Source organism: Canis lupus, chromosome 27, assembly GCF_011100685.1.
Source record: "Canis lupus familiaris isolate Mischka breed German Shepherd chromosome 27, alternate assembly UU_Cfam_GSD_1.0, whole genome shotgun sequence".
NCBI classification, from domain to species: Eukaryota; Metazoa; Chordata; class Mammalia; order Carnivora; family Canidae; genus Canis; species Canis lupus.
Window position 1 is genome coordinate 1,971,692 of NC_049248.1, and position 14,429 is coordinate 1,986,120.

The following is a 14,429-nucleotide window of genomic DNA, read 5'->3' on the forward strand; positions in this document are numbered from 1 at the left end:
GGCCAGGCCACTGTCGTAAAGTTTCACTACAGTTTGGGTTCCCAACCATGGCTGTCCCCTGGAAGAGCATAAGCAGGCCTGTGCCTGGGACCCACCCCAGAGGTGCTGATTTAATCAGTTAGGAGTTCAGCCTGGGCATTAGGATTTGTAAGTCTCCCCAGTATTCTGTTGTGCATTCAAAACCTTTGCTCTGGAATAAGGGGAAGCCAGAGAGGAAAAGAGGCAGAGGCTCAAGTGGACTTACTTTCAAACTTTACGTCCATAGAAAATAAGGGTGGATATAAAAAGAAACTTATTCTTCAACTTTCTTCTGCCCAAAGACATGGGACAAGGAAGGAAGGATGGGAGCCAGGAAAGCATTGTCTTCCAAATGGTCTATCCTGGAGAACTCAGCTCAACTCTATATTCACCATGCTGCCTACCTGTGTGCTAAGGAACCTGGCCCACCATTTAGCCAACTCAAGCTCACCTGGACACCAGAAGGCTCAGGGAAGCAAAAATATGGATAAGCTCAAGTTTCCCCATACTGAGATCATAGTGATGAGAAAGAATCCAGGTTGGGCCCCTAAGAGAATGAAAAGGTGTCTGACCCTTTGGATATTCCAATTTTGAGGAGGAGGAGAGGGTCTGCCTGGTGGAGACCAGGAATGGCCATGGGTATTTTACATAGCAGGGCCACAATGAGGAACAAAATCTCATTAGCAACGCATGTTAGGAGACCTATGAAAAGGTCTAGGCCTCTCTGTCCATCCTTAATCAGGAATAAGTTACACCTGTGGAGACCTGTCTTGCCCTCAGCAGCAAGTACACACCTGTGGGTTCTTGCCCATCACAGGGAACAATGAGAAGGTCAAAGAGGTCAAGACAAAGCTTGCTTCTGCTTTGGAACCTAAACTCATGGGCATGTCCCAACCTGCTGTTGGTCCTCTTGCTGGCTGCCTAACTCACCTGTTGTATTAAAGTCCACGTTGGATCCTTTCTGCCTCAGCTACTCTGAGTTCAACTTCTCTGAGTTGACGCTGGACCTACAGGGTGCCTGGACCTACAGGGTGGCTTGTACACAGCTTCAGACCTGTGGAGCATGGCCTTGTCCTGCTCAGGCTCTGTTGCTCATCAGATCTCTGGCTGCTTGCCCTGCCTGTTTCTCTGCCCTGCTGTGGCCCATGCCTGTCCTCTGGAAAGATTAGCACAAATAATCCCATCAATAAAGAAAGACAACTTCTTAAGCACCTGAGAAAACAGGGCACAGACCCCTGTATGCAGACAGAAGGCAGAGTCCAGGGCACACCTGAGAATCATGAAGAAGGACCAAAACAGTACAGGTAACCATGTGGGATCAGGAAAGGGAGGCTGCTGCTTTCCTCACCACAGCCCAAATAGAGACTGAACCCGCAAAATTTGGCTTGAAAAATATGTTTTTGGCACAGTAGTCTATGAAGTTCTTGGTTTATGAGGGTAAGGAAATTAAAACAAAAGACATTTATGTTGGGCAAGATTTGATCTTGACAATGTTCCTTTAACTGATGTAAAATGTGATGAAATTGACTGTAATTGATTCCAAGGAAGGATGCCAGAAATTCTTCAGCTTTAGATCCAACCTTAAAATGTGAATTATTGGACCTGATTAGGATGGTGATGTTATTTTTTTAATCTCTCTTCTAGAGTTCAGATGTTCATCCTTATAGACAAGGAACTCATCAAGTTAACAAACAGAACACCTCAACATTATGAAATGACACTTACTTATTGCTCTCCTAATCTACATGATGGCATTGTTGCCAAGAACCAATGGGGCCACATGTCAGCTAGTTCCACTTGGGATCATCCGCAGGCTGAACTGTCCAGCCTCTGAAGTCTGTTCCTTCTTCATGGTAGAGATGCCAGCCCAATCATCCGAGTTCACAAATACCTGGGCACAAGCACGTGTCTAAAATGGCCTCAGAGATAAGACTCTAGATAGGATAGTAGGTGGTGAGCTTTCTCTGCCCTTGGGCTCCTGTCCTGAGAAACTAGGGACAGGTTGGTAGTAAGAAAGGGGACCACAATGTAGTCTCTTATCAATGACAGAGATCTGGAGTGAAAGGGAAGAGAGATATAGGAAACGGAAAACTGTGTTGTGGTCAGTTAGCCTCACTTCAGGGGGATGCTGGGAGATGAAAGGGAAACTGGGATCCTTTAACCAAAATGCAGTATAAATATCAAGAAAAGGAATAAAGTACTGATGCATGAAACAATGTGGATGAACGTTTAAAGTGTCATGCTGGGCACCCCGGGTGGCTCAGCGGTTTAGCGCTGCCTTCAGTCCAGGGTGTGATCCTGGAGACCAGGGAGTCCCGCGTCAGGCTCCCTGCATGGAGCCGGCTTCTCCCTCTGCCTCTCTCTCTCTCTCTCTCTCTCTCTCTCTCTCTGTGTGTGTGTATGAATAAATAAATAAAATCTTTTAAAAATAAATAAATAAGTAAATAAATAAATAAAATAAAGTGTTATGCTGAGTGAAGTTAGCCAGATATAAAAGTTCACATATTGTATGATGCCATGTATCTGAAAAATCCAGAATAAGTAAGTCTATAAAGACAGAAAGTGGATTAGTGGTTGACAGGGGCTGGGAGGAGGGGGAATGAGGAATGGCTGCTCTTTGGGGACCGGGTTTGCTTTGGGAGTGATGAAAATGCATGGTGTCCAGATAGAAGCGCTGGTCGCTCAGCATTGTGAATGTATGTAATACCACTGAACGGTACACAATAAACGGGTTAATTTTATGTTGAGTGAATGTTACCTCAATAGAAAATGATTTTTTCTAACTGCAGCATAAACATATTGGGGCAAAGAATACAAAGTGGTTTTGGATAGACTGCAGATATTCCAGGATTGTGTCAGATGTCACAATTTGGAAAATCCCAGAAGACTAAGCAAGTCATTTCTGGTGATGGGGACTTCAGCCCTCACTCAATTATCTACAACATAACACAAGCTTCCAGTTCCAATAGCCTATGATCTTATCACTCCTCCCACCACATGATAATGGCTTTAACAGACATGAGGGAACACACACCCACAAACATGGTCATCCTTGGCATCAAATATAATAGGATCAACAAGTTACAATGCATCCAAGGGGAGACGGATTTGTAAACCCCGGAGTGAGGTTCTGCCTACCCGAGGCCACTGCAGTGCGGAGACCCTGGGTGAAGCCAACGTCACCATGTCTGACCAGGAGGCAAAACCTCAACTGAGGACTTGGGGGATAAGAAGGAAGGAGAATACATTAAACTCAAAGTCATTGGACAAGATAGCAGTGAGATTCACTTCAAAGTGAAAATGACAACACATCTCAAGAAACTCAAAGAATCATACTGTCAAAGACAGGGAGTTCTAATGAATTCACTCAGGTTTCTCTTTGAAGGTCAGAGAATTGCTGATAATCACACTCCAAAAGAACTGGGAATGGAGGAAGAAGATGTGATTGAAGTTTATCAGGAACAAACAGGGGGTCATTCAATGATTTAGATATTCTTTTTATTTTTTTTCTTTATCCTCAATCCTTTTTTATTCTTAAAAATAGTTCTTTTGTAATGTGGTGTTCAAAACGGAATTGAAAACTGGCACCCTATCTCTTTAAAACATCTGGTAATTTGAATTCTAGTGCCCATTATTCATTATCACTTGTTTTCATTGTGCTGATTTTTGGTGATCAAACCTCATCCCCCTTCATATTGTCCTTTCCTTTTTAAAAATTACATGTGTGCACAGAGAGGCCACCTTTTCCAGGACTGTGCATTTTCAGGCTTGTGATAAATAAGATCGACCAATACAAGTGTTCATGATGACTTTCCAATTGGCCCTGAAGTTCTAGCATGTGATTGCTTCACTCCTGGACTATGACTTTCAGTGGGAGATGGAAGTTTTTCAGAGAACTGAACTGTGGAAAAATTACCTTTCCTTAACTTGAAGCTTCTTTTAAAATTTGAGGGTCTGGACCAAAAGAAGAGAAATATCAGGCTGGAGTCAAGAAGACAGAGATGATGAGAGTAAATGACTAACTCCAAAGATGGCTTCACTGAAGAGAAAGCATTTTAAGATAAAAGTCTTGTCAGAAGATCCCAGAAAAGTTCTAGTTTTCATTAGCAGTTAATAAAGTTATTCATGCAGAAGTGTATTCAACAGAACACTACTCTTTTTTATTTTATTTGTATTTTTTGGCCTGGGATATGGGTTTTAAATGGACATTGTCTGTACCAGCTTCATTAAAATAAACAAAATATTTGTAAAAACAAAAACAAAAAAACAATGCATCCAAGGGAAAGCTACAGAAGAGCCCAGGATTCAAAGAGCTAATGATTCAAACTTTAAAAAAAAAACTAATGTTTATTGAATATTTACTCCTTGCCATGCACTGCTGGCAGTACTTGTATGCGCACTGATTTATCTCACCTGCACAACAGCTGTTTTACAGCTGGGGAAGCAGAACTCGAGGAACGTTAAGGAGCTTAAGTTTATGTGAGGTCATACAGCTAGCAAGGGTGGAGAAGAGATGTGAGCCCAGACAGTCCAAATCCAGTACCTACTTGTTTAACCTCTGTGCTCTATGGCATCTGTAAGCAGAATCCACTTTCTTTTAGGTTCTAGTTTAGCTCTAAGGTTGGTGCTAATAGCCCCATCTTGGTCATGGCTACACTGAGGAATCCAAGAGTCATTAGGAAGAATAAAGAACAGTGGACTGGTAGACAAGAGATCAATGTTTTATTTTTTTCTATTTATTTATTTTATTATAAATTTATTTTTTATTGGTGTTCAATTTTCCAACATATAGATAACACCCAGTGCTCATCCTGTCAAGTGCCCACCTCAGTGCCCGTCACCCAGTCACCCCCACCCCCCGCTCACCTCCCCTTCCACCACCCCTAGTTCGTTTCCCAGAGTTAGGAGTCTTTCATGTTCTGTCTCCCTTTCTGATATTTCCCACTCATTTTTTCTCCTTTCCCCTTTATTCCCTTTCACTATTTTTTATATTCCCCAAATGAATGAGACCATATAATGTTTGTCCTTCTCCGATTGACTTACTTCACTCAGCATAATACCCTCCAGTTCCAGCCACGTCAAAGCAAATGGTGGGTATTTGTCATTTCTAATGGCTGAGGAATAGCCCATTGTATACATAAACTATATCTTCTTTAACCATTCATCTTTCGATGGACACCGAGGCTCCTTCCACAGTTTGGCTACTGTGGCCATTGCTGCTAGAAACATCGGGGTGCAGGTGTCCCAGCGTTTCATTGCCTCTGTATCTTTGGGGTAAATCCCCAGCAGTGCAATTGCTGGGTCGTAGGGCAGGTCTATTTTTAACTCTTTGAGAAACCTCCACACAGTTTTCCAGAGTGGCTGCACCAGTTCACATTCCTGCCAAGAGTGCAGGAGGGTTCCCCTTTCTCCACATCCTCTCCAAATTGAGGAAGACACAAAGAGATGGAAAAATATTCCATGCTCATGGATTGGAATAATTTAATATAGTGAAAATGTCAATGTTACCCAGGGCAATGTACACGTTTAATGCAATCCCTATCAAAATACCATGGACTTTCTTCAGAGAGTTGGAACAAATTATTTTAAGATTTGTGCAGAACCAGAAAAGACCCTGAATAGCCAGGGGAATTTTTAAAAAGAAAATCAAAAAAAAAAAAAAAAAAAAAGAAAATCATAGCTGTGGTCATCAAGACAGTGTGGTACTGGCACAAAAACAGACACATAGATCAATGGAACAGAATAGAGAACCCAGAAGTGGACCCTCAACTTTATGGTCAACTAATATTCGATAAAGGAGGAAAGACTATCCACTGGAAGAAAGACAGTCTCTTCAATAAATGATGCTGGGAAAATTGGACATCCACATGCAGAAGAATGAAACTAGGCCACTCTCTTGCACCATACACAAAGATAAACTCAAAATGGATGAAAGATCTAAATGTGAGACAAGATTCCATCAAAATCCTAGAGGAGAACACAGGCAACACCTTTTTTGAACTCGGCCACAGTAACTTCTTACAAGATTCATCCATGAAGGCAAGAGAAACAAAAGCAAAAAATGAACTATTGGGACTTCAAGATAAGAAGCTTTTGCACAGCAAAGGATACAGTCAACAAAACTAAAAGACAACCTACAGAATGGGAGAAGATATTTGCAAATGACGTATCAGATAAAGGGCTAGTTTCCAAGATCTATAAAGAACTTATTAAACTCAACACCAAAGAAACAAACAATCCAATCATGAAATGGGCAAAAGACATGAAGAGAAATCTCACAGAGGAAGACATAGACATGGCCAACAAGCACATGAGGAAATGCTCCGCATCACTTGCCATCAGGGAAATACAAATCAAACCCACTATGAGATACCACCTCACACTAGTGAGAATGGGGAAAATTAACAAAGAGATCAATGTTTTAGATCCAGCTTGGTCATTGCTATGGTTACCATGGGGAGATTTTACAATCTCCATGGCCCTCGGTATCCTCTTCTGTAAAACTGAGAATTAGGCTAGATCAAGTTTTCGAATTATTTAAGCAGCAGAACTCATTCTTAGAATGAAATGTACTTAGAAGGCCAACATGCACAGGAGATAAAAGTATGGAGCTTTTCTGGATGAAGGTGGCAGAGGAAGAAAGCAGAACCCCTCTCCATGCCCCACGCAGTTCCTGAGACACTTTCTTGGAACCCCCATGACCCTGTGGAACACAGTTTGAGACCCACTTGAATAGAAACTCATGCAGTTCTTCTGAAAATAAAACCTAAAAATCTTAATTTCAATACCACATCTTTAGGCTTTCTTCAACATGGTGGAAAGTCACTTTGCTCAAAGATACTTGTTTGGATTGATGTCCTTATACAGAATTGGTGAAGATCAGGTAAGAAGTGTAAGTGAGGGGTGCCTGAGTGGTTTAGTCAGTTAAGCGTCTGCCTTCTGCTCAGGTTATGAACGCGAGGTCCTGGGATTGAGCCCCACATCAGACTTCCTGCTCAGCCAGGGATGGGGGGCCTGCTTCTCCCTCTCCCTCTGCCCTTCCCCTCCACTGACTTGTGTTTGCTTGCTCTCTCTCAGATGCACACACACTCTCTCTCAAATGAATAAATCTTTTTTTAAAAAAAAAAAAAAAGAAGTGCAAGTGGGGTCCCCCCAGGGATGTAACGTCGGACCAACATAAAAATGTTCAAAACCTCAGCCTTCCAAGGATCTCCCCTATTGGGAGACAAGCTTTCAATTCAGAATCTGTATGTTTTGTCTAAATACTAATTACGAAGCTGCATCATTTATTAGAGTTTTACATCAATCAATGCAGTACGACTTCATTCTTCATAAAACTTGATCCTGACATCTGGCTGGATTCCTGCAATTAAACTTGGTCAATGAATAATGGGTCAAGAAATGTCAGGAGAGGCTGAGTCTCTCATAATCATTCTGGAAAGATCAGCTGACAGAGACCTTCAGGGAAGAGAACTTCTGCTGTAAACGTCCATGCTCAAGTCAGCCCCTCTCACTCCACAGGCATTTATAAATTCAAGTTTGCTGCAGTGCTTGGAAGAGGTTATACAATTGTTATGGTGCAGTGTTCAAGGCAGACGGCTACCCCATAACTCAGAGGCCAAGACAAACAGGAATATATTAATAGCAGCCATAACATAAAGATAATTTATTTTCAGTATCTGGGAGCTAAGGGGATCAGCAGATAAACTGTTAAGCATTTAGGCATTAAAGCAGTGGACCTTTTGGGGTGGAGGGAGCGGAGGGGGTGTTGCAGCTTGCACAGAAGTTGGACTGAGAGAAAGATTGATCTCCTTTGGAAACAATGCAGCATCTGAACCAATTAAGCTAAAAACAATTATGTGGTTATGGGCAACACCAGACAAAAAGGAAAAGATACGTTCCTACTAAACCCCCTTGCTCTGCCATCTGGGTGGCATATACCATCCCAGGGACAAGCATTTCTTGGTACTGGAAGGGAGATTATACCAGGAAATATTTTTCTTTTCCCAATCCCCTCTCGCTCCACATCATGGTTCAGATTGCTGGCCTGACAGTAGGAAACAAACAAACAAAACTTCACTATTTGAATTTAATAAAATATCACAGTACCTTTCTTTGGGGAATGGCAGGAAAGAATTAGAAGGCTATTTCTCTACTTTTTTTTTAACCCATAAAACCTGAAGTGAAAGAAACATTTTGCAGTTTTTGTTTTTCTTTAACACACAGCAGGGAACACATTTTGATTGTGTACTCCCAGAACAGATACTACACCCTCCCCAAAATAAGACGAAGTAAACTTAATTATAAAATAGTCTGACTGCCCAACAGGCTGACCATAACATCACAAAATTTTGTGCTTATGCTGTAAACTCACACAAAATGCTTATAATCAACCCTAAAAAGTAATAATATCAGTATTGTTTTGCTCTTAGGAGCTAACATCAAAAATTAAATGTCACAGGGGTATACATCACTGGCGGGCTGTGTTGAAAAGTGAATTGATGTTTATCAGCTACGAGGTAGGACATGGCCTTCTGCAGAGGCATAAAGGCTACCGGCACTCTCGCTCATAGCTTCCTCCACATCCAGTGAGTCATCCTCATGCTCTCAGATGTGCTCCGCTCATTCATTCCTAGCCTCTCTTCACCCCCTTCCTTCTCGTGCTGTACTCAGCAGGAATTTGAATCAAACTGACCCATCTGTCCCTGGGCTTACTCCCCACTCCACTCAATTTTTCACCTGAATCCAACATCATCATTCTAATATACATATGTGCCATGACACTCCCCTCCTTAAGAGGTCCAGGGGTCCCTGTTCCCTACAGGATCATCCAAATGCTTTAGCAAAGCCTGTAAGCACTTCACCATCTTGCCCACCTCACCTTTTTAGCATTTTCTCCTGCTCATCTTCTCCTTTGCCCAGCCAAACACACATAGACCTCCAAATCCTACCTCCCTCAAACCATGGAACATACTCAATTACACTTGTAACTGTCTCTCCTCTTCCATTTGATAGGCCATCAGAAATGCCAACTCCTTCAATAAAACTTTCCAACATTCCTAGGCAGTTGGTTTTCTTATCTTTCAAAGCATTTGCACATATGTCTACCAGTAATCATTTGTTCTCTTGTTTCCAGTAACTGTCTTCCTTCCTGAGTTATCTTATATAGGTGCCAGGAGAGAGACTGTCTTTGCATAACCAGTACCTTGCACAGTAGCGGGTACAGAGCAGGCCTTAATAAATGACTACTAAATGACTGTTAAATACAGGAGTAAAAGAATTCAAGTGTTTACAACCTCAGTGAGAAAAGAAGACAAAAATATGTGAAGTTTAAATACTTAGCAATAGAGAACAGTGATAGTTCAATTCAACTGATAGAAGGAACATGAGAGAAAAACAAGTGTCAAAAAAAAAAATCAGTATTTTGCAGGAGGGCCTCTCCAAGAGAAGGTATTTGAGTCTCCAGTGGATGAAGAGGATTTGAATCAGAATACAAAAGACAAAACCGTATTCCAGGAGGCTGGAATGTGAGAGAAAAAAGAAAAGCAGGAAGGCTCAGCCTTGTTTGAAGGCTAAAAATAAAGCCATCCAAGAACCATTTTGGAGGCTTCCAGTAAACTAGTCCTCAACAAGAAAATGTCTGCCACTCCACTATGCAGAACACACAGGGCAAGGACAGGAAAAGCATACTGCCACATTCACTTCTAGAGCCCATGTGTACCCCCACCATGCCCCTTGTGGCTCGCCCACCAGCTATTGACCTGGGGGTGGGGGATCACACATCATTGGCCCTGCTCTGCTGAGACACCATCACCTGCAGTCAGCATTTACAGGTGTTGCATGGATCATGGAACCACAGAACATGTTTCCATATGGCCAGAGGTCATTCTTCCACTCTAACTGTAAGTAGGAAACAACTCTTTCCCCTTCCCTTCCCTACAGTCACAGAAATACAAATCCCACAGAGATGCAAATAATTCAGGTTGGAAGAACTAGAAACTGCAGCATTTTGTAGAAGGTATTAGAAGGGAGCATCCCCAGAAACCAGTGCTTAGAAACTATGCTTTGACAGGTACATAAATGAAGCCCAGTAGCTAGTAAAATGCATCATAAAGAGAGAAGGTGACTTTCTAGCACAGTCCAAACAAGAATGCCACAGGATATGCTGAGGAGACCTAGCCTGGGCTGGTACAGAAGCCATGTCCATGGCCACACTGGCTGAAGGTTTGCACCAGCTCCTCAGAAGCGGGATGGAATGTTGGTGCCTGCTTTAGTCTTCATAATTCATTAACTATGAATGCATATACTAAAGTACATAGACATCCCCCGGTGGGTCAGAAGTGAAGATGTTCCCAACAGAACGCAGAACTTTTGTTCATCTTAACCAAATCCCAAGATAAAAAAGACTGCTGCTCATCTGCCAATATCCACTGGCACACGTCCCACACGGCTGCCCAGAATAAAGATTACATTCCCCTCTTCCAACAGACCAAGTTCTAGTTGTGGGACTGCGAGGGAGTGTGAGCACTGCAGTTCAACTTTCAGCTCCCCTTCTTTCATCCTGTCGCTGGGACTGTGAATATGCCAGGGAGCCATCTTGGGCCGTGCTGGCAAAGGCAATGTTCTAGGTGTGGCAGTTACCCTAACAAGATAGAAAGGACCTGGGTGTCTGACACTGGGAGACACCGGCTTGCTTGAAGGAGAATCAAATGTCTGCCCCCACTTAATTCACTGTGATTTAGGGTTTCTTTTACAGCAGCTGAATCTGTAGTCCATCTAAAGATGTCATGTACAAATACCTGGGTTATGTGGATCCTGCCTGACAGAGCTAAGACTCCATGGCCCTAAAGGAAAAGTCTGAAAGGCAACCCCCCCATGTAACTTTCTCATGATGAGCCCATTTGCCTGTACACATCACTCTGATGCTCTACTCACAGTGCAGTGAATAAAAAGACCTCAGAAAATATCTCTTCATTGATTGAAAGCCTATGCGCTTTGAGTCAAGAGAAGGAAATGCAAACTCTAAGTCTGTCCATTCTCAAAATATGAAGCCTTATAAAAGTCCTGAGCTGGATATGAAGAGCTGGACTTGGTAATTGCTTACTGCAACCCCTTCACTTAAATGAGAGACGTAAAACTAGTCAGAAATCCAACTTTCGTAATTCTCAATGCAGGCTCTCCATACCTGACTGCCACTTTGAAGGAATTCACAGTCTAAATGAAGACTAATGAGCAGTGAAACATCATGTCAAGCAACTGATGTTATAAGAAAGTGTTGCGCAGATGTGTGTGATTACATGTTGTTTGTCCTTTTCCTTAATTGGCAGTCATGGGTTGAGCCGCATTTACTTAGGCCCATTTTTGTTAAACTGGATTTAGTAAGACAACTGAAAGTGCTCCATCCAAGGAGCATGGACATGACCTCTTCCAGTTGACTTTTTCTGAAACAGTTACTTGAAAGATCCAGCTGCAGTTCCACATCCCACCTCTGCCCTGCTCTTGTGAAGTCTGCCTTCCTGGCATTTACAGCAGGCTGAGGAAGTAATGAGGAGATCCGAGAGCTCCCACATTAGCCAAAAGGAGGAAGCTCTCACTCAGCAGGTGGAGGTTTCTCCCAGGGAAATCCTGGAGGCCCATTGTTCCTGTCAACCACTATAATGTGCCCATAAATTTCATCTGACAGAAAATACGATGTCAAAGGAGTAGAAAGTAACAAAACCCAAAAATGTAAAAGCATCCTTGCCAGAATTCAGCTATCATCCATACATAGGACTGAAGGTACAAGGAAAGAAACCATCCATACACTCTGCACCCACACCACTGCAGCTGCCTGCTGGGGCTTTCTATGGCAGTGAGATCAGGGCAGTGAATGGGGACTGGGTTTTACAGGTATTAACCTACAGAACTACAGAACACTAGATGCACCACATAGCCAAAAAAAGGTTGGCTTATTTGTCAGCTTGATCGTTTCAATGGTGGGCCCAGAACCCATTAATTTTCAGGGCTCTGCATAAAATGATATTTCAGGGCTCCCTGTTTTCAATATGTTAGGATTGTTTTTTAAAGATTGATTGATTTTAGACAGAGTGTGTGCAGGCACACATGTGCAAGTGAGGGAGGGGTAGAGGGAGAAGGAGAGAGAGAATCTCAATCTCCATGCCTAACTCTGAGCCTGATGCAGGGCTTGATCCCACATCCCCAAAATCATGAAGTGAATTGGAATCAAGAGTTTGGGGGCTCAGATTAAAAGGGACGGAATACTTCCAAATTCGTTTTATGAGGCCAGCATCACCTTAATTCCAAAACCAGACAAAGACTCCACCAAAAAGGAGAACTGTAGACCAATATCTCTGATGAACACAGATACAAAAATTTTCCACAAGATACTAGCCAAGAGGATCCAACAGTACATTAAAAAGATTATTTACCATAACCAAATGGGATTTATCCCCGGGATGCAAGGCTGGTTCAACACTCGTAAAACAATCACTGTGATAGATTATATCAACAAGAGGAAAAACAAGAATCACATGATTCTCTCAATAGATGCAGAGAAAGCATTTGACAAAATACAGCATCCATTCCTGATCAAAACTCTTCAGAGTGTAGGGATAGAGGGAACATTCCTCAGCATCTTAAAAGCCATCTATGAAAAGCCCACAGCAAATATCATTCTCAATGGGGAAGCACTGGGAGCCTTTCCCCTAAGATCAGGAACATGACAGGGATGTCCACTCTCACCACTACTATTCAACATAGTACTGGAAGTCCTAACCTCAGCAATCAGACAACAAAAAGAAATAAAAGCCACTGAAATTGGCAAAGGAGAAGTCTCACTCTCCCTCTTTGCAGATGACATGATACTGTACATAGAAAACCCAAAAGACTCCACTCCAAGATTGCTAGAACTCATACAGCAATTCAGCAATGTGGCAGGATACAAAATCAATGCCCAGAAATCAGTGGCATTTCTATACACTAACAATGAGACTGAAGAAAATGAAATTAAGGAGTCAATCCCATTTACAATTGCACCCAAAAGCATAAGATACCTAGGAATAAACCTAACCAAAGAGGTAAAAGATCTATACCCTCAAAACTACAGAACACTTCTGAAAGAAATTGAGGAAGATACAAAGAGATGGAAAAATATTCCACGCTCATAGAAAGGAGGAATTAACATTGTGAAAATGTCAATGCTCCCCAGGGCAATTTACATATTCGATGCAATCCCTATCAAAATACCATGGACTTTCTTCAGAGAGTTGGAACAAATCATTTTAAGATTTGTGTGGAACCAGAAAAGACCCCGAATAGCCAGGGGAATATCAAAAAAGAAAACTAGAGCCGGGGGCATCACAATGCTGGATTTCAAGTTGTACTACAAAGCTGTGGTCATCAAGACAGTGTGGTACTGGCACAAAAACAGACACATAGATCAATGGAACAGAATAGAGAACCCAGATATGGGCCCTCAACTCTATAGTCAACTAATATTCCACGAAGCAGGAAAGACTATCCACTGGGAAAAGGACAGTCTCTTCAATAAATGGTGCTGGGAAAATTGGACAGCCACGTGCAGAAGAAGGAAACTAGACCATTCTCTTACACCAGACACAAAGATAAACTCAAAATGGATGAGAGATCTTAATGTGAGACAAGAATCCATCAAAATCCAATAGGAGAACACAGGCAACACCCTTTTTGAACTCGGCCACAGTAACTTCTTGCAAGATACATCCACGAAGGCAAAAGAAACAAAAGCAAAAATGAACTATTGGGACTTCATCAAGATAAGAAGCTTTTGCACAGCAAAGGATACGGTCAACAAAACTAAAAGACAACCTACAGAATGGGAGAAGATATTTGCAAATGACATATCAGGTAAAGGGCTAGTAGATCTAGCCCAAGATCTATAAAGAACTTATTAAACTCCACACCCAAGAAACAAACAATCCAATCATGAAATGGGCCAAAGACATGAACAGAAATTTCACCGAAGAAGACATACACGTGGCCAACAAGCACATGAGAAAATGTCTGCATCACTTGCCATCAGGGAAATATAAATCAAAACCACAATGAGATACCACCTCACACCAATGACAATGGGGAAAATTAACAAGACAGGAAACAACAAATACTGGAGAGGATGTGGAGAAAGGGGAACCCTCTTGCACTGTTGGTGGGAATGTGAACTGGTGCAGCCACTCTGGAAAACTGTGTGGAGGTTCCTCAAAGAGTTAAAAATAGACCTGCCCTATGACCCAGCAATTGCACTGCTGGGGATTTACCCCAAAGATACAGATGCAATGAAACGCCAGGACACCTGCACCCCGATGTTTCTAGCAGCAATGTCCACAACAGCCAAACTGTGGAAGGAACCTCAATGTCCTTTGACAGATGAATGG

General features: G+C 42.3%; 1 protein-coding gene and 1 pseudogene across 20 annotated transcripts in view; one reads left to right on the forward strand and one right to left on the reverse strand.

Moving 5' to 3' along the window:
* CACNA1C (calcium voltage-gated channel subunit alpha1 C) overlaps window positions 1–14,429 on the reverse strand; it is a 747,770-nt gene that overhangs the window by 684,092 nt on the left and 49,249 nt on the right. The gene's annotated exons all lie outside the window — the stretch shown is intronic.
* LOC100682893 lies at window positions 3,203–3,983 on the forward strand (annotated as a pseudogene).